The sequence below is a fragment of the Mastomys coucha genome, unplaced genomic scaffold (genome assembly GCF_008632895.1).
Source record: "Mastomys coucha isolate ucsf_1 unplaced genomic scaffold, UCSF_Mcou_1 pScaffold16, whole genome shotgun sequence".
NCBI lineage: Eukaryota > Metazoa > Chordata > Mammalia > Rodentia > Muridae > Mastomys > Mastomys coucha.
In genome coordinates this window covers 13,335,080-13,361,697 of record NW_022196898.1, presented here as the reverse complement: position 1 = coordinate 13,361,697, position 26,618 = coordinate 13,335,080, and the positions used below count along the sequence as shown (strand labels likewise).

General features: G+C 38.0%; 1 protein-coding gene across 2 annotated transcripts in view; it reads right to left on the bottom strand.

Annotated features, from left to right (window-relative positions):
* Mme (membrane metalloendopeptidase) overlaps positions 1 to 26,396 on the bottom strand; it is a 121,214-nt gene extending 94,818 nt beyond the window's left edge. Inside the window, exons 1-2 of one of the 2 annotated variants that reach the window (XM_031373984.1) lie at positions 26,306 to 26,396; positions 15,253 to 15,495 (exon numbers count right to left, since the gene is read on the bottom strand). The gene's annotated coding sequence lies outside the window, so the exon portion shown is untranslated. Of the gene's footprint in view, positions 1 to 15,252; positions 15,496 to 19,225; positions 19,326 to 26,305 lie in introns of those variants that run through there. The other variant, XM_031373985.1, reaches the window with a different exon arrangement.
* Positions 26,397 to 26,618: the final 222 nt, after the last annotated feature.

The window sequence follows — 26,618 nt, the reverse complement described above, 5'->3', positions numbered from 1 at the left end:
TTTTTTCTTTCCTCCAAAACTATAATTTGGAACAAAATTTTCTGCAACAATTTATGATCAGGTCAAACTGTAGACGTTTGAATATTGGCTTGAAAGTTTCTGAGTTAAAAGTTTCTAATTAATCGATCTTGGCTAGACTGTTGGAAATAAAACCTGAATTACTGTCATTTGACTTTTACTCTGAGAAAAGCTTAGAAAGAGTTTGTTCGGAAACAAACTGATAGCTGATAGGAACAAAGTGATAGGGCATCTCATACAGGAGAAGGAACGGTAAGGCTGAAAAAAGCAAAGAGATAAGTCACTCTGAAGATACAGGTCAGTCTGAACGAAGCTACCTGTAAAAAGTATGGGTGTTGGAAAGAACCACTGAACAACTGGGAAAGTGATGCGCCAGCCACAGTATCCTAAAGCCCTTTTGTTGTTGGGATGGAAAAGAATGACATTAATTTTAGATTTTATTATTTATACAATAGAGATTACTAATGAAGCCATAAAAGGCTAAAAATAGACTGCATAAGCCCAAGTCTTAGAGAGATGAAAAATTAGAATTAAATAAAAGTAAATCTAAAAGAGCATAGTGGAAAATTAATATTAGAAAATGCACAAAAATGCAGAGATACAGTAGTAAAAATAATATAAATATGCTCATTGCTATAACTGTAATTGGAGAATGTGTCCAGTTGGAAGACAAGGACTAGAATAAAATTAATTTAGCTGGCTTTGTTTAAAAGAGATATACCTTGTGTGGGGTCATGGTTCATGCCTTTGATCTCAACACTCTAGAGGCAGAGGCAGCCTGATCTCCATGAGCCCAGAGCCAACATGGTCCACATAGTCCATATAGTTAATAGTGAGAACCTGTCTCAAAAGTAAAACAAAACAAATTAGGAGGAGAGATAATTTAAAATAAAGCTATAGTATAAGTGAATGCAAAATGGTAGAAATAGTTAAATCAAATATACATAACTAAAGGATTGTTAGTTTGGAATATTCTAATGAGACAAAAATAAACCTTAAAATTTACCCTTACCCAAATGTAGACATTTTAGCAGCACTGTACAATTCGAGAATATATCCAGTAGTGTACATTTTAAGCAGATATTTTTAAAAATTACATAAGAACTAAAAAGAGATGTTAATAATTCATGATGGTAATGGGTGTTTTCAATGTACTTTCCTCAATATTTGATGAACCAGAATCACAAGCAGTAATAATATAGAGAATACCTTAAAAATAAACACACACACACTGTTAAAAGACTCTACCATAGAAATCTATAGAACATTTCTTTAAGTATTCATGGAATATTTATAAATATTGATTATATATTTATGTTAAACTATGATGCTTCAAGGAGATTCTAAGACTTCCACTATAAAGAATTTATTATTGGACTTTAAACAGCCAAAAAACAGATAAATGAAAAATGCATGTAGATTTAGAAAAGTTTTTGTTTTTGTTTTTGTTTTTTTGGAGAAGTTTATTAGGTCTTTAGGTAGGTAACTTCAGAAGGAGACAGAGAGGGCAGAATTCTTATATAGCAAGAGAAGTTCCCTAGAGGAAGGGGTTTATTTGCTTATACTTCTACATCACTGAAGGAACTCAGAACAGAAAGTCAAATAGGGCAGAAACCTGGAAGCAGGAGCTGATGCGGAGGTCATGGAGGGTGCTGCTTACTGTCTTGCTTCCTATGGCTTTTTCAGCCTACTATTTTATACAGCCCAGGACCACCAGCACAGGGGTGGTCCACACACAGTGGGCTGGACCCTTCCAAATCAGTCATTCATCAAACACTGCTCTACAGGCTTGCCTACAGCCTGACCTTTTGGAGGCATGTTCTCAATTGAGGTTTCCTTCTCGCAGATGACTTTATCTGTATCACATTAACATAAAACTAGACAGCCCAACTGTATATCAACGTAAATGTCAGTTGAGGCACCTAAAAAGTATTTAAGTCTTAAATGCTTCTACCTTAATGAGAAAGACTGGAATTTGTTGAAATAAGCTTTTATCTTAAGAACTTAGAAAGGATGAGGAGGCAGTGGGGATAAATATATCTCAGTGTTAGAGCTCTCGCCTAGTTTTATCAGGACCCTCCATTTAATACTCAGCACTGTAAATAAATAAATCTAGAAAGTTAGTTATTAGAAAAAGAAGTTAAGAGTGTAAGGACAGAAAAGATGCAAACACATAAGTAACAACAGATTCCAATAAAACCCCGATGGTCATTAGCAAATAGCATGAAGAGAACCTAGACAAATGAATACATCTCTAAACACATATGACTTACCTAAATTAAATCCAGAAGATATAAATAATTTAAATAGGCTCATAGTGAGCAAAGAGATTGAAGCAGTAATTAAAAGTTTCCCTACAAAGAAAAACCCTAGGACCAGATGGAATCACTACTGAAATCTATCAAACAATTTTTATAAAAATATCTTTATTGTAATAAACTTACAAAACAACAACAACAAGATCCAACCACTATGAAGCTAGATTAGTCTAGCCGGTCAAACAAGCACTTGCACCTCCCAACACGCCATACATCTCAGTAAACTCCACTGGAGTTATCACAAGCATTCTGAAGACATGGAGATTCAGTTCAGATTTTACAATTTGACTGTCAGTTACATTTCTATACACTTATCCACTACAGAAAATGGAAGGGGAAAAAAGTTAGTTAAAACTAGGGGGAAATGAACTTTATAACCCAGTCCATGTGCCTTTATCTGCATCTGCCTTTCCTCACCATCTGCACCTTTTCCTGTTCTCCTTCCCACATGCTCCCATCATTCACTCAAGGAAGATAAAATACTATTATCTATCAATTTTATTCCACAAAACAGGAATAGAAAGTATAAACAAATCTACCTGGTCAGACCAATATTGTCTTGATAACAAAACTGATAAAGACACAAAAATTGTCCACAAAACACTTGTAAAAAGAATTCAAGAGCAAAGAAAGAAGATAAGATAATACATTACAACATATGAGAGGTTCCATCACAAATTCCAAGGATGCAAATGTAGTTCAACATACATAAATCAATGAATGGAATCTAATATATAATCAATCTTAAGGACAGAGATCAATCATTTTGATAGATCCAGAACAAGTCTTTGACGAAGTCCATGATAAAAGTTCCAGACAAACTAGGAATAGACAGAACATATCTCAAAATTATACATATATATGTATATATTATATATAAATATACACATATGCACACACATATTTGTAAAACATGCCTATAGCTAACCTTATATTAAATAGGGGAACATTAAAAATATTTGCATCTAAAATCTATAATGCAACAAGCTTAGTCCCTGCTCATTCATATTGAACATAATGCCTGAAGTTTTACTGGGACAATAAAACAAGAGAAAAATATAAAAGGGACAAAAATAACAATATCCGTTTTCAAAGATGGCACGATTTCATACCGCAGGGTCTTTTACCCTACACAGACTACCAGAAAAGTCTTAGATTTAATAAATTCTTCAGGTAAAGTTCAGGATGCTAAGCCAGCATATAAAAAAACCAATAGTTTTGACAAATGTCAAGAAAACATTTGCTTAGAAAAAAAAATTAGGAGCTATCTCCTAGTCACAACCATGCCTCCAAAATAAAGTGCCTGGGAATAAACCTTGTCAAGGAAGTAAAAGATTTTTACAATGAACACTTTAAAGCAGTGAAAAGCAGGAGTTAAAGATGTTAGATTACAGAGAGACTCCCATGCTCCTGGACTGACAGGACTAATACTAAGAAAATGACTATACTATCAAAGGATATACATTCTATGCAATTTCCAATTCCAGTAGCATTCTTTATAGAAGTGGGGGGAATCCAATAATTTGTATGGAGACAAACAAGAACAAGAACAACCTAAGCACCCTGAACAGAAACAACACCTGATTTCAAGTTCTACTTCAGAGCTAGAGTGACCAAGTGACACACTGCACTGCCACAATACAAATAGACATGTAGACAAATGGGACAGAATAGAGGGCCCAGGGACGAGCACACCTGGCTATGGCCACTGACTTTTGGACTAACACATGCATACATGTGCATGGGGCAGAGCCCAGGCACTGTGAAGGGGAGAAGAAGGCTGTTCAACAAATGGTGAGAGCAAAAATGGAAACCTTCTTTTAGAATAATAAAATCATTTCCTACCTTAGACAAAAATGGACGACAACCCTTAATAGGGGTATCCTAATTTAAAGCATGAAATAGTGAAAGTGCAAGAGGAAAACATAGGGAATATACTGCTATGAGCTAGAACTTTCTGAACAGAACAGAAAATAGTCCCACAATCAACAAATGGGGATATATATATATACACATATATGTATATATATATATGAAATTAAAAAGTTCCTGTGCAGTGAAACACAAAACACACTCCATTTTCATTGGCACAGTGAATATGCTGAATTGAGATTGGTAGCAAATCATTACCAACTATACACCTGGACAAAGGATTCCTATCTATAATATATAAAGAACTGAAAAACTAAACAAAAAGAAAATTGCCAATCAATAAAAAGCGTAATGAAATGGACAGTTCTCTGAAGAAGAAACACAAATGGCTAATAATACTTTTTTAAAGTTGTTTAAAGTCCTTAACTCTGAAGGAAATCCAAATTAAGACATCTTTGAGATTTCATTTTACACGTCAAAAGTCGATAATCAAGAAAATAAATGATAATTCCAGCATTTGGGTGGTAAAGGCGGAAGGATCTCTGTGATTTCAAGGCCAGCTTGGAATATATAGTGAGTTCCAGGCCAGTTTGGGCTACATAGTGAGACCCTGTCACAAAAATAAAATAATAACAACAAAAACAATCTGAAACCCTTATTTACTGCTGATGAGAGTATAAAATAGTTCTGTCATTATTTTCTCTAACAGTGAAAAGTAGAACTACCATGTGACAAAGCAATGCCAGTCCTGTGAATGTATCTAACCACAGAGATACATGCATTGCTGAGCTTATTTCTGCATTATTCACAAGAGCACCGGAATGAAAACCATCTTAATGTTAGTCACCAAAAAAATCATGTAATGACAAGGTCACATGAATACACAATGGATTTTACTCAGCTATAAGAATGATATTTGCAAGAGAATGGATGGCTCTGGAAAGTATCATAATAAGTGACCCAGACACAGAAAGCCAAAGCTCAGGAGTTCTCTACCATATGCAGACCCCTTAAAAAGGGGATGTCAGAGTGGGTATAGGCTATGAGAGAGGGTAGGAGAGAGGAACAAGAGATGTTGGAAACAAAGGACCATGTGATATGAAAGGAAAAGGAGTCTGCGGAAGGTTGAATGGAGCTAAGAATGGGAAGGAGATGGGGGAGAAGATAGAAAAAGAAAAAGTAGAAAGCAAAAGATGTTTGTATTACACGCTAATAGAAAGGTGTAAACCCTAAAATGACCAGCAAAATGTCACGGTATATAAAAAAATGATTCTAATCTCTCTAGAAATACAATTGTTTACATTAAGCATCCTGTTAGAGGATCTAGGTAATGCCTTAGATAAGAGAAAAGGAGAGGGGGTGGAGAAGGGAGAGAGAACAATAAGAAACTAAATAAATAATGACAAAATCACTCCTATTTCTAAGACAATATAATTGTTTCACCAATATTAATGTTAATTGAATTTTTATATAATAGAAAAAGTTAAAAAAATGCAATTAAAAGACCCTGGGCTGGCAAGCTATCTCAGCTGGTGAAGGCACCTGACACCAAGTCTAGTGACTTGAATTTAATCCTGGAAATCCACGTGCTGGAAGGAAAGAACCAGTTCCTGCAAGTTGTCTTCTGATCTCCACACATCCCCCATGGCCTGTGTGTGTCTCCTCATCAACCCAACCGCTATACAAATTAATGAATGGAAAAGTTTCAAAGATTACAAAAAAAGGTCAACCTCAGTGAAAGTATCTTTAAAAGTAGATTATAAAGATAAATGTAGATACTTTCTGACAAGTAGAAAGTCTTCTGAGAAAGATATTGATGACCATGAAATTGACAGACAAGGCAGGTAGCTGACACTGAATATTTAACACAAAAGATTTCAAAGCAGTAAAATGCAAATTTTCTCAAATTGATCTAAAATTATGCTTAATAAAATTGTCTTATAACACGAAGTTTATGAAAAGTTTGGAGGAACAAAGAGAGAATAATATCCAGGATAATACTGAAGAAAAAAGTTAGAAAACCTTTAACCTGATAGTAAAATTTGTAAAGCAATATTATTAGTAGTAATTCTATATTTTACTAGTCAGCAATACTAGCAAATTGATTGGGGGAAAATGGGTTAATAAAGCATAATAAGGATTCAAAAAATAGATTCTCTACATGAGAATCTCTTGTCCCTATGTGCCCATTAAAGAGGGTCATGACAGACATGCACAACAAAAGAAGAGAGAATCAAGCGCACTGCAACACCAACTTCACATGGGATGCTTGTGAATGCCAAGATTCAAGGTGACCTATCCTTTTTACTATTTCAGGGTGTGTAGGGGTGTGTACACGAAGCAGGTATATTGTTATCAGTAGGCAACTTGTGGGAGTCAGTTCTCTCCTTTGAATAGGTGGGCTCTGAGCATAGAACTCAAGTGGCAGCAAGTGCCTTTACTGCTGAGCCATCTCAGCCACGACTTGCTTGTTTGACACGACTTCCTTATTTTATGCTCAGCTTGCATGGGGAGTCTCGAGGAAACCAAATTGAACACAAATGCCACTGGCTAATGATAGTAGATTGAAAGGAGAAAGCTACCAGACCTGTCTGGGCAGATTTTCTGGCTGGCAGTTTCCAAGTTCCTCCTAACACTCCTTGTTGACAAGCAAGGCTTTTCTAGAAGGAGCTGGACTAAAAGGACTTCTGGTTTCTATGGCTGACCATGGAAAAGGATGAAAAGCAAGAGACAGAACAGCTTGGCACATCAGAAATTGATTTCTGAAGCTATTTTGGGGGGACTTTCACTTGTAAGTTGTTTATTAGTGAACCCCAATATTTCATACATGTAAAGTTGACACCAGTTATCAGCTTTTTTATTTTATTATTTTTTATTAGATATTTTCTTTATTTACACATCATATGATTTCTCCTTTCCCAGTTTCCCTTCCAAAAACCAAACAAACAAATGAAAACAACAAGAACAAACCCCTATTGCCTCCCCCCTCCCCATGCTTGCCACCCCACCCTCTCCCACTTATTGGCCCTGGCATTCCCCTACACTGGGGCACAGAATCTTCACAGGGCCAAGGGCCTCTCCTCCCATTGATGATCGACTTTGCAATCCTCTACTATACACGCGCTGCCAGAACAATCAGTCCCACCATGTATTGTCCTTGGTTGGTGGTTGAGTCCCTGGGAGCTCTGAGGGTACTAGTTAGTTCATATTGTTGTTCGTCCTAAGGGACTGCAAACCCTTCAGCTCCTTTGGTCCTTTCTCTAACTCCTTCATTGGGGACCCTGTACTCAGTTCAATGGATGGCTGTGAGCCTCTACAACTGTATTAGTCAGGTACTGTCAGAGCCTCTCAGGAGATAGCTATATTAGGCTGGCTTGTCCTTCCTTCAGTCTCTGCTCCATAGTTAGCAGATATCAACTTTTAGTTGTTGAAGATTTATTGTTTCTGACAATCTGAAAAATTTTGGTTAATAAATTATTTATTGGAAATCAAGATTAGAACTTGCTCAAATAGCCTCTGACATCTAAATAGAAAAAAATAATTATGTTCCTACATCATTAAGAGGAAGATTTAGTTTTACATGAATTGCTGATTCTAATACTGTAAGCATATGTGTGTGTGTGTGTATATGTGTGTGTGTGTATGTGTTTTGCCTGCATGTATGCCTGTGCATAACATGCATGCAATACCTGAAGAGGCCGGAAGAAGCTATTAGATCTGCTGGGACTGAGGTTACAGACAGTTGTGAACTATCATGTATGTGCTGGGAGCTAAACCCAGTCCCCTGGAAGTACAATCAGTAATTTTGATGTCTGAGCCATCTTTTCAGCTTCCAAAATCTTATATTTATAAAAATGCTGAAAACATTAGAAATAAACATTAGAAGGCCTGGGACTAGGGCTCCATGGTAGGCCTCCTGCTTGGCAAGAGTAGGCCCTAGGTTCAATCTGCAGCACCAAAAACCATGATCAAGTAATCAAAAGTTATACTTCAGCAAACCATTTTGAGAAACATTTACATTATCTTGAAAGTATGTAGTTGATCATTCTAATATTTTACCTTTACATACACACATACCATGGGAGATACATTAGAGACTTCATAGCATCACTGCTTGTTGTAAACATTTAACAAGCAAATACAAACATTTATTTATGGTAGAAATGACAAAATATTGTAATATATACCTAAAATAGAATACTATGCAGAATATAAAATATCAAGAGTAGCTAAACATATTGATATTGATAATTCTAAGAAAAATATCCTGTTGAGTGAGTAAGTAATCAAATCCTATTTGTGATAGTATAAATGCAAAAACAAAAGTTATAATGATTTTACAATAGCAAAAAGCCATAGTTACCTGGGTAAGAGATGGGCACATGAGCATAAACAATAGAATATAGTAATTTTCTAATTGAGTCCTGTGAAAACTTTACATAAAATATATGCTAGGCTAATGTCTCAACAGAAAATTTCATCATATGACAGATACATGCTTTTTGAGGGGGGATGCTTGTACCCTAGGATGGCTTCAAACTCACTGTGTGCCAATGGATGACCCTCAAGTTCTGAACCCTCTACCTCTTTGTCTAAAGTTTTGAGCTTACAGGCATGCACATGCTGCCATGTTTATGTGCTGCTGAGTTTGAGACAGAGCTAGGCATACTAGGCAAGCACTCTACCAGCTGAGTTAGAGCACAGTTTGAGAAAAGGGGAGGCTCTGCAAAATATCTCTGGACAGAAAACATAGTGAACATTCTGTATTTTGACTCATGTAGAATTCAAATAGAATATTCTGATGCCTTTAGGTAAGCCTCTCAAAGAAGATACTGAAATGTGAGAGATGCCTAAGGAAGAGGAGATAAGAACAGTTTCTTGAGGGAAGGGTACAATTCAACCCAGTGAGGAAGCACCTGCATGAAGCACGCGTTTGTGGTTTATTGCATGCAATTCAAAGTCATAGCAGAATCTCGTGCAAAGTGGCGAATAAGTCAGGGATATTCACCTAAATGCCTATGATGAAAACTGAAGCAGGAAGATGTGGAGAAAGGACAGAAAGCTAGTAGACTAGTCCTTAGGAAAAATTCTTTTAATGTAAATAAAAGAGGAAGAAACTGAAGTTCTCACTCCTCTGCCTCTATCTCCAGAGTTTTGAGCTTACAGGCATACACAAGCTGCCATGTCTGTGTGCTGCTGAGTTTGAAACACAGAGCTAGGCATATGAGGCAAGCACTCTACCAACTGTGTTAGAACACGTTTTTATTTCAACACCTCAAGGGTGTTGAATTGCACCCTTCTCTCAAGAAACTGTTAATGTCTCCTCTTCCTTCTGGCATCTTTCACATTCCACTGATGCCTTCTTTGAGTGGCTTACCTAAAGGCACCAGAATTGAGTTCTACACAAGATTCAAAATACAGAATGTTCACTATGTCTTCTATCTGGAGAGATCTGGTAAAGCCTGATTTGATCTCAAATCAAATCAAATGTATTCTAACACAGTTGGTAGAGCTCTTGCCTAGGATGCCTAGTTCTATGTTTCAAACTCAGCAGCATGTAAACATGGCAGTGTGTGTGCCTGTAAGCTCAAAACATTGGAGGTAGAGGCAGAAGGGTCACAACTTCAAGGTCACCCTTTGGTACACAGTGTGATTGAAATCATCCTGGCATACAGGAGACACTTCCTCAAAAATAAACATAAGTAATAAGGCAGATAGTGAAAATATTCTTAAGGGAAGACTTAGTAATAATTAATTAATTAATTAATTAATAAGGTAAAAATGAAAAGAGACTCTAGCTTAAGTCTTGATATTGTGAGTGTGTGGTTAGTTCTGCCAGTTTCCTGAAACGGGGACATTGGGTGGTGGCGGTGAAGTGTGGCTAAGATAACAGACATACAGTGAAAGACATTGTGTTTCTAACATAACAGTGGAAGGTTTGTTTTGATAATCTTACAAACCATCTATGAATTTGCTACATACCAGAATCAAATGATTTACTGTGGTGAAGGGAGTGATTGTACAGCATCGTAACTTTACATGCTGTACAAGGGGAAAAAAAACAATCACCAAACAGCTATATTAAAAACAGTCATTCACCAAGCTGTTTTCAAGTTGACTGTAACTGAGTGACTGAAAATTAAATGTCAAAACATGGAATCTCTGGAGCCTGCTCTCTGCCTAAATTTTTCCATGTGCTCTGATATTACCAGGCAGGAAAGTCCCTACCGGGGCACAGGCTGCACTTCCCCTCACATGAGGAGAGATCAGTTTTAGCAGTGATACACTGTCCCCTCACATCTCAGTCCAGGCATGCACTCCAACTCCTTTACTGGCAAGGCAGAGGGGAAGAAGTGGGAAGTGTGGTGTTATAGGACATTTTGGGAGACATCAGGCAATTATTAACCTGGAACCAATACTAGCTTAGGAGCAAGGCTGGTCCTAAGCCCTCTGTATCCCATTACCACATACCAAGCCACACGCCCATCTGATTTATTCAGGGACGCAGACCCTGTGGAGGTCTTTCCTCTGAAAGAGAATCTCAGTCCATTATATCAGCAGCCACAAGAAGGGTATACTAATGTTTGTTGTTATTATTGTTTGCTTGCTTATTGATCCAGAAGACAGGCATTTAGTGTTGGCACCATTAACATCTAAATCCCTATGCATGTCTGACTCTGAACTGGGGTAGAGATGTTCATCCCAAACAGTCTAATGAGCACAAGCAGCATAGTCAAACATGACTTCTTAGAAACTCTGGAGTTGGAAGGTTTGCATTTTGCCTTAAAGCAATCATTCTATATGCAATCAATTTCTAGAGTCTCTTGAGTCCACAAAACTTCTAGGAAATGTGCCAAGTGAAAAGATATATCTGGATTGTAGACTCGGGCATTATACTTTATTCATGTATCATATCATACCAATCCATTTGAGTTCATTTGTAGCCTCATCATTTTAAATCTATCCAGGATTCCTCCCTGAAGTGAACATTCTTACCAGCTCAGATCATTGCTTTTACCTATATCAAGTCTAAATGAAAAGGACATGCTTTAAAGTCAACCCTGATCTACACATGCTTGTATGTGTACTTATGTCTTTCAGTATATTCATCCATCGTTTGATATTCATGGGAATTGGTTCCAGGACCCCCTGTACCAAATTTGGAGATGCTCAAGTCTTCTGCAGAAAATGGCATATATGTGTGTAACCTACACAATCCTCTTGTATTCCAGAAATCATCTAGTTATGATTTATTATACTTGTTACAATGTAAACTGCACCTAATTATTGTCCTGATTTTAATTTGTATTATTTCTTACTGTTAAATTATTTTTGAGTGTTATTGTTGGCTGGATTTATGGATGTAGAATCTGAGGGTACAGAGGGTTAGCTATACTTTTATATTTAAAAATCAAAACACTAAATCCTAAGAATACATTTTTCACTGTGACAAAATGTTTTCTAATGTAAAATCTTTTTGAATCTAGTGATGGTATATCACAGGCTTATGCAATGCACATTAATACATATGACTTTTAAAACAAGGTAAGTCAGAAAAAATTTACAAGTTTTAATAGAAGCCATTTGGCTGGTGCATAATTGTATATAATTGGAAGTCAGGGCCAAAAACATTAAGTGGTTTGTTCTCCCTTGCTTTTGCCCTATCACATAACTATTACCGAGGAGTTGATCAACCCTGTTGTCCACTTCTGGCTTTTACTGGTTATTGGTCAAAGCAGAAGATACATTACTGAGAGGAAACAAGCTCTCCATGGCCTCCTGGTTTTGCCCATTTCCTGCTGCTCTGGGCCTGTAGGGAGGCAGCTTTCTATGAAGTTGTTTTGCTGAGTTGAGTAGTGTCACAGAGATAAAGCTTGGGCTCCATCATACCCTGGTTAAGATGAGTGAGTGCCAGGGTGTTGACATGGCCTAAGGTAACTGAGCCTCTTCTAAAACTTGGTAAGCTTCCTTCAGCTGAGGTGTTACTGTCTTCTCTAATAACTTATTTAAACAGTTGTTAAGAAAAGTAAAGACAAAACACTTTCCAGAACGTTGATGTTATTTCCTGTAATTTCACTGTGTTCTAGCAGCAAATGATCAGTATTACTTGAGAAGCCCACAGGAAGAATCACATTGGCACTCCAGCTGCTATTGGGGAGCATCACCCTTCAAATGTCTGTGTACTCTACATTCTGGGATTCAATAAATCTCTTAGCTGTTCACTGTCAACACTACCTAGCCCCCCACCCTTCTTTCTGAAGTCATTCTTCAGTTTCTCCCTGTACTCTTCCTTAATGTCTAATCCACATATTTCTCAAATATTCAGTTCTGTTTCCACAACATTGTCTTATCACTGACTCTTCCTTCCCTACTATGAAAAACAGCATCCCTTCTTTCTACCCTTTCTTTCAGATTATAGCTAGAAATGCTCGTTATTTTATTTTACTTTGGATTTAAACCTCTATCAATGGTCCAACAGGTTTCTCACCTTCCTTCTGCTTACAAGACCTTTCATATGCCCATGCTCCTATGGGCTTGTATGCCTGCTCTCAGCATTGCCTCAGTATGTCTAGGCTGGAAGCATCCCACTAACCTTTGACAACTTAGTGCTTTGACTAAAATAGGTTTCTGACTAAATTCTTACCTCATGAGCCTTTTAATCCCTTCTGCTCATCTACTCCTCAAACCCAACCTCGGCCCCCACAGACTCCATTCTCTTATTTTCCGAGATTACCTTATAAACATTTTTAACATTATATTTACAAAGACATCAACTCATTTTAAATTCATCTCATTTCGCTGTTTATGTTGACTTCCTGGTTGACTGTCTCTGGGTGTACCAATATGTACAAACTCACATTCTTTTGCATGTTCTGCTGTTAAAAAAACACTCAAAAGAGTGCCTGGAGTGGGGGTATGCCTGATTATAAAAAGTATTCAGTGTACAAGATTGAGGATATGAGTTCAGGTTCCCAGTATCTAGACTCATCAAAGTAGACTCACCCAGGGAAAGGAAAACCTCCATGGAAGGAACCCCCCTCATCAGATTGGCTTGTCGGTAAGTCCTCTGGGCATTTCTTGAATAATGATTGATGTAGGAGGGCACATTTCATTGTGGGTGGTGTCATGTTTGGGCATATGGTCCTGAGTTGTATAGGAAAGCAAACTCAGTAGGACGGGAATCGAGTCAGTAAACAGCCTTCCTCCATGGCCTCTGCTTCAGTTCCTGCCTCTAGGTTTCTGCTTCTATTCTTACTCTAAATTCCCTCACTGTTAAAGTGTGATATGGAAGTGTTAGGCAAACAAAATTTTCTTCCCAAATTGCTTTTGGTCAGAATTTTCTATCATAGCAATAGAAAGTTACAATCTGAAATGTGCTCTCCACCACATCAATCACTAATCAAGAAAATGCCCAAACACATGTCAATCTGATGGAGGTGAATCCTCAATAGAGAGAAGTTCCCTCTCCCCTGGTAAATCTAGTTTGTTTCATGTTGATGAAACTAATCAACACAGAGTGTTGAGATGGTAGAGGCAGAAAGACCTCCGTGGTTTGGTAGCCAGGCAGCACAAATGAAATATGAAGCTCCAGGTTCAGTTGGAGACCTTGTCTCGAGATAAGATGAATAATTAAGGAAGACATTGAGATCAACCTCTAGCCTCCACATGGGATACACAGACTCAAGCATCACTTCCCTCATGATCCACTCTCCCTTTATACACAAATATACACACACACAAAAAAAACATTAAAAATAATTCCTCACTGTTACATGATTCTGTATTCTCAAATGTCCCTTGTGCTAAGCAAAATTCAATAAAACTTGTGTTGTCTAAATGTATGCTAGGCCTACATTGGAAAATGTTAGAAGAAGTGCTTTGAAAGAAATGTAATAAGCCATAATATCTAAGCTATCAGACCAACCTTCGATATCCAATTTTCAGGAGGAATTATTTCTTCTTCAGCAGTTTTATCATTATATAATTTATATTCAATAAACTTCATATGTTTTTGTGTACAATGTGATAAGCTTTGACAAGTCTATAGACCCATGGAAGAATCATCACAATCAAGACAATGCTATCTTTTGTCACCCTCCATGTGTCTCTTAGTGATCTTGCTTTCTCGACCTTCCCCACTACTAACTTATGTTAGTTTGTATTTTCTATAGGTACAATTATGCAGTATGCTTTTTCTAAACTTCATTTTTTTCCAGTCAGTATAATTAACTTAGTGCTCATCTCTGTAGTGGCAACATTTCATTCATTTTATTGTTGAATACTTATTCTATCACTTGTGGGAACTGGAGTTTGTTTATACTTATGGATATCTATGCAGCTGCTATGAAAATTTGCATTCAAGTTCTTACATGAGTGTCTACTTTCAATTATTCCAAGTAATACCACTAGGAATGTACTGGCCAGGTAATATGGCAGCCATAATCCCCTCTTAACTGACAAGCTATGTTCAGAGGCACTTGTAGCATTTTGAAGTCTCAACAACAGTGTCTGGGAGTGCTATTTGCCTTCAATTCCTTATACCTGCTAATGGTTAGTCTTTCAAGCTTAGCAGTACAGCAGATGTGTTGCACTGTCATTATGGATTAATTGGCATTTCTTTAATGACTGATAAAATAGAGTATCTTTTCATATGCCTGTTTCATATGTCTTGTTTGTGGAATGTCTCTTCAAAAAGCATTTTAAAAGGAAAATAAATTGTAAAATTTGAATTTGTTCATCAAATTTCGGAGATAGATAAAGGGTCTATTTTTGAATGGAATTAATTTTAGTTGATTTATAATTAAGTGCCCCTAGTTATAGTAATAGCCAGACATAATCTCTATAAGAGAATATATTGTGAGTACAGAGAAAGGTCTGACTGTGTAGCCCTAGTTGGCTTGGAAGTTGTTTTGTAGGCCAGGCTGGCCTTAAACTCACTGAGATCTGCCTGCCTCTGCCTCTAGAGTGCTTGGGTTAACAGCATGCACCATTGTGCCTAACTCTAGATGCTTCCTTTACTGCGTGGGTTTCCCTTAGGATTTACCTGCTCTGTCAGACGGATGGCAATTCTCAGAAGGTGAATTTTCCTTATATCATCAATATAAAACTTAGTGGCTGAATTGGGTGACGTCCTATTGTGTGCTGGTTCTTTTGTTGTTGTGCGATCACAGGTGAGAGAGCAGGACACATGCAGCCTGGTTTTGATGAAAGCTTTATGCGTCTGTACCTTGTTTCATTCTTCTTCACTTGCAGTCTAAGGTTCTGGTCTCAGTTTTCTCCTTAGCATCTAGATGAAGTGGAAACAATTCATATCATTTCACGAACATGTATAAGGCCGTCCACATGCTACCTAATGTCACATAGACTAAAATATAGGAAGAAAGAAAATCCTTGAAGAGAGAAAACAAGAATGTGAAACTTTAGCTATAGCTCTATATGTGTCATGATGAAAGAATGCCTGAACTAGTTATTTTTGAAACAACACACTCACAAATATGATTTACATTTAGGTGAGTTGTCAAAGAATATGCCACCTGTTGAATAGTGTTCCCCTAAAATCAACTCATTCCTGGAACTTCAGGAGCTGTGTTTGGAATGAGCATTGTTGCAGATATAATTAGCTAAGAAGAGCTCTTACTGGATGGAATAGGTTTCACTTATCCAATGTGACTGGAGTTCTTAATAGAGGATATATGCGCATGCACACTGGCACTAGGGAGAAATGGCCAGGACAGAACAGAGGGAGACTCAGTGATGCACTTAGAAGCCAGGTGACACCAGTGTCTCTGAAAAGAACCATAAACTGTAAGAGAAAAGAAGGGGACATTCCCTAACAACTAACCTCAACTGTAAGAAAATAGACTTGTTCTGTTTTGGGGGGGGGGGGTTTGGGATTTTTTTGTGGTATTGCAGTAAACCTAGAAACTGATATGGACACCTAGGAGCTCATTAAGTAGACAAAGAGTAAAGAGTCTCCCAAGTGAATGTTCAAAGTCACCACGGAGTAGAGGAACGGGCAGAGGAGTCCCATCAACATGATGCATGTGAGTCATTAAATCATGTATATTCTGGGTTTCTGTGTGAGGAATAAAGTTCCTCATTATCTGTGCAGCAGGATATCAACATGCATAAAACCAAGAGACAAACTTCTTCCCGTTGGGCACATACATCCTGTGCTTCTGTCATGGCACAGTCAACTTCTCTTGTGTTAACATGAAGGCTAGTACGGTTGTGAAATATTTCTAAGAAATAAATTCCTTAAACATGATCCAGACACATCATCTGTTGCAATCTATTCTAATTTAAGTTGTTTAAGGTAAAACATTCAATATATTTTAGTCACTGAGAGGCCCTCTGCAGGTTTTCAATAAACGTTCAAGAGTACTCTTGGCCCTCCAGGCATTGACTGGAGAAGCAAAGCCCTTAGCAAGTTTGAACTTCATTATAAGATGTTATGGATGGTCAAGTTTATGCTCCCGTGGACTGAACAGTGACTTTGTTTATCTTCTTTACCAGGGCTAGAGAGATGACTTCCACTTTATTCATGGTGTGATTTTTTTCAAGTGTGAAAACAAAACAAAAAAAAACAAAAAACTAAACCACCAAGTATACTATATTCTTGATGTATAAGTTTGAGCAAGTGTGTGTGTATTTGTGTGTATGCACGTATACTCATATATGTTTATATTGATATAGAATTATAGAGGAAAAATCTAGGATAGAGATAAATTATCTTCTGAAATTGATAGAAATAACAAAAAAAATCTCAGTATATTAGTTTAGGTGTCTAAAATCCAATTTTAACATCATTTCCACTTGGGAGTTACGAGTACACCTACCATGCAGAGGTTCTCATTGGCAGCTTTTTTTCTTAGGTGACACATGGCAATATTTGGGTACATTGGTAATATTTTTGGCTGCCAAACTGAAGGGGTGCTGCTGGAATCTAGCAAAGATACATTTGAACATCTTACTTGTACAATAAAATTCTATTTTAAAAAGAGTTTTTCCATCAAAAAATATCAATAGCCCTAAGGCTAATAAACTGTGACCCAAGCCAGGCATGGTAGGGCATGCCTTTAATCCCAGTACTGGAGAGGTAGAGAGAGACAAATCTGTGTGAGTTCAAGGTCAGCCTGGCCCACAAAGTGAGTTCCAGGATATCCAAAGCTATGGAGAAAGCTCCTGCTTCCAAAAATATAAACGAACAAACAACAAACAAACTGTGGCCTAGCATAATGTTTAATGCTGAGTTTTGGGTTTTGTTTTTATTGTTTTTGTTAAGTATTTACTACAAACTGGCCATAGTGCTAAACAATTTCTGAGTAATAGTTTCTTTCTCTATAAAATATTTCTGACTAGGTAGTAAACTCCTTTTGCACCAACATTCGTATTTGGGGCTGAATTGAATATACAAATAGTCTTAAAAGATGAGGCTTGTGCAAGGTAATTAGATCATGAGAAGCCTGGCCTCATGCATAGGATTAGTACCATTACAAAGGCAGCTGGAGCAAGTTTATTTGCAATTTGTAAGATACATGGACTCTCATCAATGAAGAGCAGACATTCACCAGACACCAAACAAAATCGCCAGCACCTTAGTCTTAGACTGTGGAGCCATCATAACTGTGAGGAATATACCTCTATTGTTTGGTAAATTCCCCTATCAAAGGTATTGTGTTATAGTGATCTGGCTGGAATCAAACAGGGTTTCACTTTTTCAAAAGTAAAAGTACTTTTTACTTTCTTCAGTTACTCCAGTGACAGGGCCAGAAATTGTTGAGAGATGGAATTAACTAACTTTAGCTACGACATTCATACATTCTCACAGTATCTCAATAACAGCAAAGCCATCATGGTCTGACTCTAAATAACGCTCTGTTGAAGATTATTTCCCTATTTGGCTCCTTTAGGCTGAAAATATAATTGTATCTCCTGAAACACATGAAATGGTGTAACATTTGCTAAGACTGATTTGCATAAGAAAATCGGTTATATAATGAACAGAAGATTACCTTAATCTGATTGAAAAAATAAGCACTTCTGTCTGATTTATACCTTGGAGATCTAGAAGTGCAGTTTAAAATGCTTTGACCTCTTTTAATATAAAATATACGAAGTATTTCTCTCTCACAATTTTGTTCATAACTTATTCAGCCACCTCATGATTGAGAAAAATTTTAAATACATATAGATAGATGATTGCTTTGTGTTGCTATAATAGAATGTCATAGACAAGGTGGGTTATAAATAGTCAGGGTGCATTTTTTTTCTCATGTTAGGGAGGCTGTTAAACATGAAGCTGAAGGGGCAAGTGTCTTCTTAAAGTGCCATCTGAAGGTAGAAGGGCAAGAAACTACACTCACACGCACTCATGTACATGTGTAATGCAGGATCATACTTTCTCTTCTAACCTTTTCATAATTAATGTTAATTCAGTCACTGAAGTAGGGTGGATTAATTTCCCATCACATCAGTAGTAATAATGAGCAAGAGAATATAGGGGCCCGAATGAAAGAGAGATGCTTAGCAATAGTGACAGACTACATAAGTCTGAACAAAACTCCCACTGTGAGAAGCAGCACATTAACAAAGAGTGAGATAAAATGGCCACAGCCACAGGGCGGCAAGAACAAGGGCAGTAGGAAACTAGAAAGTCACAATGCTACTTTGAGAGTTTCTTTTTCTTTTTTAAGGATATCTATCCAGTCTCGAAGAGCTGTCTGAAAGCCTGAAATTTAGCCATACACTTGACAACTCTGTAGAGCTTAAAAAGAGAAAGAGGCAGGGGCAGGAGAATTTTGTGGGGGTGGTGGTAAGCCTTCAAAAGTGAGGCTAGGCAGGCCTTTGTGATAAAACCCCAAAGGGCTACGCCTTAGTTTGGTAAAAACAAACAAACAAAAACCACACCACCACAGTAACCCTACCTTCTTAGAAATAATCTTAGGTTTCTGTTGATTGTGATAAAAACACAGACCCAAACCAACTCAGGGAGGAAAGAGTTTGTTTCATCTTACAAGTCTCAAGTTTCATTCTGTCACTGAGAGAAGCCCAGGCAGGACGCTGGAGGTAGAAACTGAATTGTTCCTTGGGGAGCTTTTCTCAGGCTGCTTTTTTTGTCCAATTCTGGACTACCTGCCCAGGGCTGGCTTACCACTCCCACGCAATTATGAGTTAAGAAGTGCTTCACAGACTCGCCTACAGGTCAGTCTGATGACACCATTTTTTCTCAGCTGAGGTTCCAGATAACCACAGCTTTTATCAAGTTGAAAAGAACCAAAACCAACAAACAAACAAGCAAGAAAACCGCTGGCAATGGCCGAAGAGACACTTTCTTGTTGGTGTTGCTCTTATATCAATCAGGGGCAGTGCACATGGTAGTTCTTTGTCTATCCTAGCGTTATACATATAGCTTAATGACCAAAGCTGTCTTATGCCTAGGATCCATTACAATTAAACCAAATCAAGTTAAATCCGGGCAGTGCAGCATGGGAGGAGGAAGACAGATACCTGTGGACTACCATGCCACTCATAGATTTGCCCTTCAATGCGGGCACAGGCGGGCCACACAAACCCGATTACCACACAGCACAGATGGAGGGTGTCACGCAAGGGCCTGCCGGTCATGTGACCAGCATGTAGCAGAAACCACCACAAGGAGCAAGTGTGTGCTGGGAAGATGGGAGACAAAGAGAGGTGCAACAGTTTGAACATTATGAAGAAAGATGGAACTGGAGACTAGAGGGTGAAGAGGAGAAGCTTGTTGTGAGCCACCAGCTCCGCCACCGGGTGCCATCATGAGGTTCCAGCTCGACCTGCCACTGAGGGACGTACATGTCTGAGTCCATGGCTGTGCAGTAGCAGGGGTTAGTATTGATATTCATGCTTCATATTACCACTAGAGAACGTGGGAATGTCCTTTGCAGAGGCATCCACTGCGGATCATGTAGATGGCCAGAGGCTGTGCATTACTTCACTAGACGCAGTCCTTCAGAAAGCAGGCTTTATCTCTCATTTGACACAGCTCTCTGAACATCAGGCAGGCCTTGTGCCTTGACCAGACAGAACAGTGGATCCGGTTTTGGCAGTGGGGTGTGTGTTAACCAGCTTCGAGGGTATAAGTAGGGAAAAGCTGGTTCTGTCACTTGTCTGCCGTAGGATGGCATAGGCACAGGGGTGATGAACCACACGCAGCCCCCACCTCACCTCTGGGAATCTGCCCACATGGTCGTAAGCTAAGGACAGCTAGCTCTGTCCATCACCAGCTACAGCACTAGGGAGAGGAGGCGCTGCTCTTCACTGGGATAACAAACACAACAGAGCTGACCCTAGTGGCAGGGTACTAGGTGAGTCAGCCCTGAGGGAGGGAGCTGAGGAGAGTCAGCCCTGCCACTCATCTGCCATGAGGTGGTGTGGGTGTGGGCACGATCCCTTCCCTTTCTTGCCCTTCACCACTTTTAGCAGTAGGGAAAGCTGACCCTCGGGTCATAAGACCCAGTAAGATGGCCCTGTCCCTTGCCTGCTGTAGCACTTGAGAGAGCATTCCGGCAACTCCTCTGGGCAGCAGGATTGGGATGTATCATACGAACTCACAAAGAATCAGTAGAAGTTAAAAATAGTTGTTTTTTTTTTTTTTTTTAAATTCAGCACAGACATATATCCTTAAAATTGGGCTAAAATAATTCAAGATTCTACTCTTTTATTACTAGCAAGAAGATAACATAAATCTTCTATGGAGGAATATAATATATCAGGCTTGGAACTATTTCACTATATATATATATATATATATATATATATATATATATTCCCAGCATTTAATCAAAACCAGCTAGGTCTTTGAAAAAGAAAAAGAACAGAAACAAATCTTTAAAGAACTTAAAGAAAGTAGAAGCAGAACAAATAGCAATAAATGATGGGATGGTCAGAAAATTATTTTAAAATAATTGGGCTTATTATATATTAATATATTAAATAAAGGCCTGAAAATGTTGAAATGCAACTAGATTTTCAGGAACTAGAATGAAGTAGTGAGACTCCAAATGGTTAGCAACGTAGAAAACAAATCAGCTAGAGTATCCAGCAAATACTCATCATTAGATTCTCAGAAAGAGCAGAGAATACGGTAGAGGCAATATTCAGAAATAACGTCTGAGAGTTTTCTAAAAGTTGTGAAAGATTTCAAATAGTTTCAGAAGCCAACGTTGGGAAAGAAGGAAGAGATGCAGGAAGGGAAAGAGAGAGGGAGGGAAAGAGAGAGGGTGGAAGGGAGATAGGAAGGGAGGGAGGAAGAGAGGGAGGGAGAGAGAGAGGGAAGAACTCTGTCACCTCTATGTACAAGTTAGTAACCATGTTGATAGAGCAGAGGAACCACTTTAACTAAGGAGTAAGGGGGGTGGTGCAGGGTGTGTGGGGGAGGATGCTCACCTTGTTCTCTATATTGCCTCTTTATGTTTTCACCTCTTTATGTACCTACTGGTTATGTTTGACTGGTACTGAAAGTTATATAAAATAACTATTTTCCTCCATAAATGATTGCTTTGCCTTGCTCACAGTGAGAGAATAACAATCTTAAATTCTAAGAGCTAACAAATGAGGCTGAGTGATAGTTAAATTTTTATGAGAAATGAATGCCTAAAGACAATGGAAAAGCAAACTTCAAAGTTTCTGGGGGGTTGCTTTTCAGTGGCTGGGTGAGTGTGCATCTGTTTGTGCACGAGCATATGTGGGTGAGATCATCAGTAGAGATCAATAGTAGGGCACATGCCTATTACTCTTGAAGTCCTGGACCAGAGCCCATGGAGATCTAAGGTATTAGGAGAAAGAAGATAAGCTAAAAAGTATTTTGTTACTAACAGGCCTAGAGCAAAAGAAACATTAAATGCTATTCTTACAGAGGAAAAGAGATGCAGGACATAGTTCCGAAAACAAAAAGGAGTAATGGCCAATGTGGGCAAATATGTAGGTAAATATTAATGACTATCGACTATATAAGACAAAGAATCATAAGCCCATGAATGGCTCAGTAAAGGAGCTTCCAGTCTTAGACCTAGGTTTGATTTTCAGACTCATCTAGTAGGAGAGAACGAGATCCCTCAAGCTGTCTTCTGACCTCTACATGTGTACCATGGCAAACCCCTAGACATCCCTCAGTCCCTTTCTCCCTCCCTCCTTCCTTCCAGACACACACACACACACACACACACACACACACACACACACTAAATGTTAAAATAATGAAAAAATTAAAACTCATTAAATTAACATGTTGCTTAAACAAGCACGTTAAAGGACATGGTGAGAATGCCAACTAGTTTCTATGCAGTATTAAGAAATTCTAGCTAAGACAATAAGGCAGTATAGCAAAATATCTATAAAATGTGGAAAAGAGAAAATAGAATTGTATATTATTTGCAAATTGATTTGTTCTTAGTAAAAGATAAAATGTGCTGTAAGTAAATTGTTAGAATTACAAATATTTGTCTAAGAAGTTGAAATATGTAAGTCCAATATATAAAAGTCAATCTTGTTCCTATAAACCAGTAACAGAAACAAATCTGTACACAGTGATCCCTCCTTCATGGGTTCACATTGAAGAACACACAGGAATAAAGGAAGCTTTGTACCTCTGTATTTGCACAGACTGCTTTTAGTTTGGCACACCTTTTATACATATATTAAATACAAAACCATCTTTAGGGGCCTTAGATGGTTGAGCAGTTAAAGGCACTTGCTGCCTAACCTGGTGACCTGATTCTAAGCCCCAGCACCTACATGGTAGGAAGAGAGACCTGACTCCCCTAAGCTCATGACTCCCGTAAGTCCATTTCTGACCTCCACATATGCTACAGCATGTGTGTGCCCATAGACTTATATAGAAATAAATGTGAAATAATAAGGTAAAATGCCCACACCAAAATGATGGTAAAATCTCAGAGGTCTTAGCAACCTAAGAAACTCTAAGAAGCCATAAAATACAGAGAGCTTTGAAATTTGGGCTTAACCCTACGCTATGTTGTGTTTTCTCTCCAAAATCTGTATATTGAGATCCTAACTCCTAATAAAGTGGTATTAAAAAATAAGGTGTTTGAGAGGTAATGTTTAGGTGAGGCCATGAACGTGGGACCCCATAATGAGATTACTATTCATATGAGAAACAGAGTCATTAGCCTTACCTAACTCCAGGGAAATGGCCCTCACCTAAAATGTTACCATGCTAACATGATGGTACCTGGAAATTAGAGTCTCTAGAATGCTCGGAACAGATCTTTCTGGTCTTAGACACCCAGTTAGTGGCAGTACATGCATTGTTACAGGAGTCTGGATAGAAACACCTCCACAAATCTTACTGCATCATCCATTATGACGGCTATCTTGTGCCTTTTAAATCTCAGCTTTTGTTTCCTCACATCAGAAGTTTTGCTTCTCAGGAAGGTACAGGAATCATCAATTGCCACAAGTGGAAGAAATCCTTGATTATCTGATTAACCTCATAATTTTATGAATGAATGAACTAAGGACTAAAAAGCCCAATTAACTTGCCTTAAGTTCCTATACACATAGGAAAAAATTGCCAGTTTAGTGTGAGTAAGCCATTTTAACAATAAATATATCACCCATACATACTAACACACCCAGCTGAAAAGTAAGATCTTTAATAATGAGGTTGCAGCTTTCAGCAAGCCTAAAGAAAGGATATTTGTAGATCAAAGCATTAATCATAACTATGAAGTCATACTTTTTTGGGGGGGGTATAAGTTTACAAGGTGTGAGTCTTGTAAATCAAACCTCAAAACCTCCAAAAATCTGGTAATGGGAGAATAAACCCTAAGGTAGGAACAGAGAACCTAGTATGCCAACCTATTCTGAGTGCCAAGTAAAGCTGTGGCCACGCTTGATACTTGAACTTTCTGCTCAAATGAACAAGGAATTAGGAAGTTTACTTGTAGATTTCAAGTCTCATTGCCTACAACCAAAATCCACATGATTCTGCTTATACTGGCCATGGTGTTCTTTCTTTAAATTGTGATCATCAGTTTGCTCCATGTCTTTCTTATATGATGCTACATACAATTTTGTGTTCTATATTTGACTCATTTTTAATTTATCTGGAATTTAATGACTGCATAGGTACTATTTAGCTATCGAACTGTCTTTTGATTGTGGTATGTGTTTTTCCTTATCTTACTTGGAATTTTTAATTAGACGTGTAACTAAATTACCCCAGAGGGTGGTGTGTCTCATTTGTAAATGAGGTAGTACTGGTCCTCGGGTTTCATGGTCTCTTATTTGTGGGACCTTGTCAATATTAAATAGCTTCTCTATGTCTAAGCTTTGTCATCTGTAAAAGCATGATAGTGCTTAATTGCATAAACATACTGTGAGAAGCAAAGATTTACAGTTCTATAATGTTGACAATAATTTTGGTATAGACAAGTTCTTTCTTTATATGAATGTGTACTAAGAAATGTTCATCCTTTATTTTAAGTATTAAGCCAACTTTTACTATCAGCAAATATCTTCTAATATGCATTTGAACATGACCCTACTTTTCAGTGATCTGGGAGTATGTAATAGGAGGGAGAATTGCTTATTCTGGAAGGATTTAAAATTAACCCTCTATGAAATCATCTTGAGCTGGTGCCTCTGAGGAACACTGTACTGGCCACTTCCCTGGAGTTTGGGAAATGAGCATTTTATTAGAGAATTACCTTTAGTACTGGCCAAATACTGAGGTTTGTCACATGTCTCATAAATATGAAGCTTGATCTCTTTGTCTGTTGGTGTATTTTGTGACATTTTCATGGGTTTGGTTTGGCTCATCCCATCCTTCATGTGCTTACTCTTTCTTGGGTATCATCCTTTTGCTTAGCTCTCTAATGGTTTTATTTTTCTAGCTCACTATGTTAGTGTTTGCTTTCACAAGTGCTGTGAGAGCCCAAAGGAAAGGTAAAGAGACACCATCCTGCCTTTCTTTTTTCTTAACCCTGTTATATTAACTTAATATCTTATTTGTCACAATTATATTTCATTTATCTTAAAAGTTTTATTAATTGAATATTGCCTAGGGTCATGGCAGTAGGGTGGAACAGTAAACAGTAGACTAGACACTCCTGATCCTTTCAGGGGTCAATGTAGAGGTTAATGTGTCCTAAAGCTACAGAAATACTTCTTTTGTTGCTTGAGTCGGATTCTGCTAAGGTGCTACTACAAAACTACTTACAATTACTGTCAAGAGTTTTCATTAATATATTGGCAATTTAAACTTCTTAAGTATGGGTACCATTATCGTGGTTGCTCTCATTCCTAGGTATATATGCAAGTTTTTAAGTTAAATATCCCTTGTATCTTAAAATATGTGGCATTCCTTAGGGAAATATTGCCTGGAGCAAGATGGTGGAAAAAGTCAGAGATCCTTTTCTTTTTCCAAAACAAATTTAAAAATACATTTTTTTTAAAAAAAGCATCAACTACTGGCTTACATAGAATAATAATTTAGGACAATGGGAATCAACAGCATACATACAGACATTATCCTCTCCTTCCCCCCCCCCCACTATTAAGGTGAGGAAAAAAAAAGCAGCAGAATATGGCAGGCACTATAAAGATTCCCTTCTCTATCCAGAGACAATAAGAGACAAGGTTAACTAAAACCCAAAGAATTCACATATTTCTACACTGTTTACCACCACTATTGTTCCCATAGTTTGAAGGTACATTACTATAGAAATATGTGGTTAGCTTGGGGAGCGCACAGTAGACATGCTGAGAGTAAGAAATGTAAACTATTTCTTACCAAGGTACCAGAGGTAGATATGTCAATTAGGGATTATCTACCAGGAAGTAGGTAAAGCTAGGCAAGTTGACAAATCAGTCACCATTTGAGTAAACACATCTGTACATCTTTTTGAAGATCTAACACCAAGTATACTAGAACAGCAAACAGTTGTCATCTGAGAGGCCAGGGACTCGCAGAACTCAGTTATCTTTATGATCCAGTGATTTGCAGTTGAAAACATACAATAAGAGCCTAGGTGGAAAGACAGAAGATGACATTTGGGAAAAGATAATAAGAGAATTGATGGGCAGCATCTCACCTGTAGTACATGTTGAAACATGTTTAAACAGAAAATGAACTATGGACTTGTCTGGAAATATGAACCAGGGCACTGTGGTGGTTTGAGTATGCTTGGCCTAGGGAGTGGCACTATTAGGAAATGTGGCCTTGTTGGAAAAGGTGTGGCCTTGTTGGAGGAAGTATGTCACAGTGGGGCTGGACTTTGAGACCCTCCTCCTAGTTGCTTGAGGACAGTCTGCTCCTGACTTCCTTTGGATGAAGATGTAGAACTCTCAGCTCCTCCAGCTCCATGCCTACCTAGACACTGCTATGCTTCCTGCCATAATGATAAT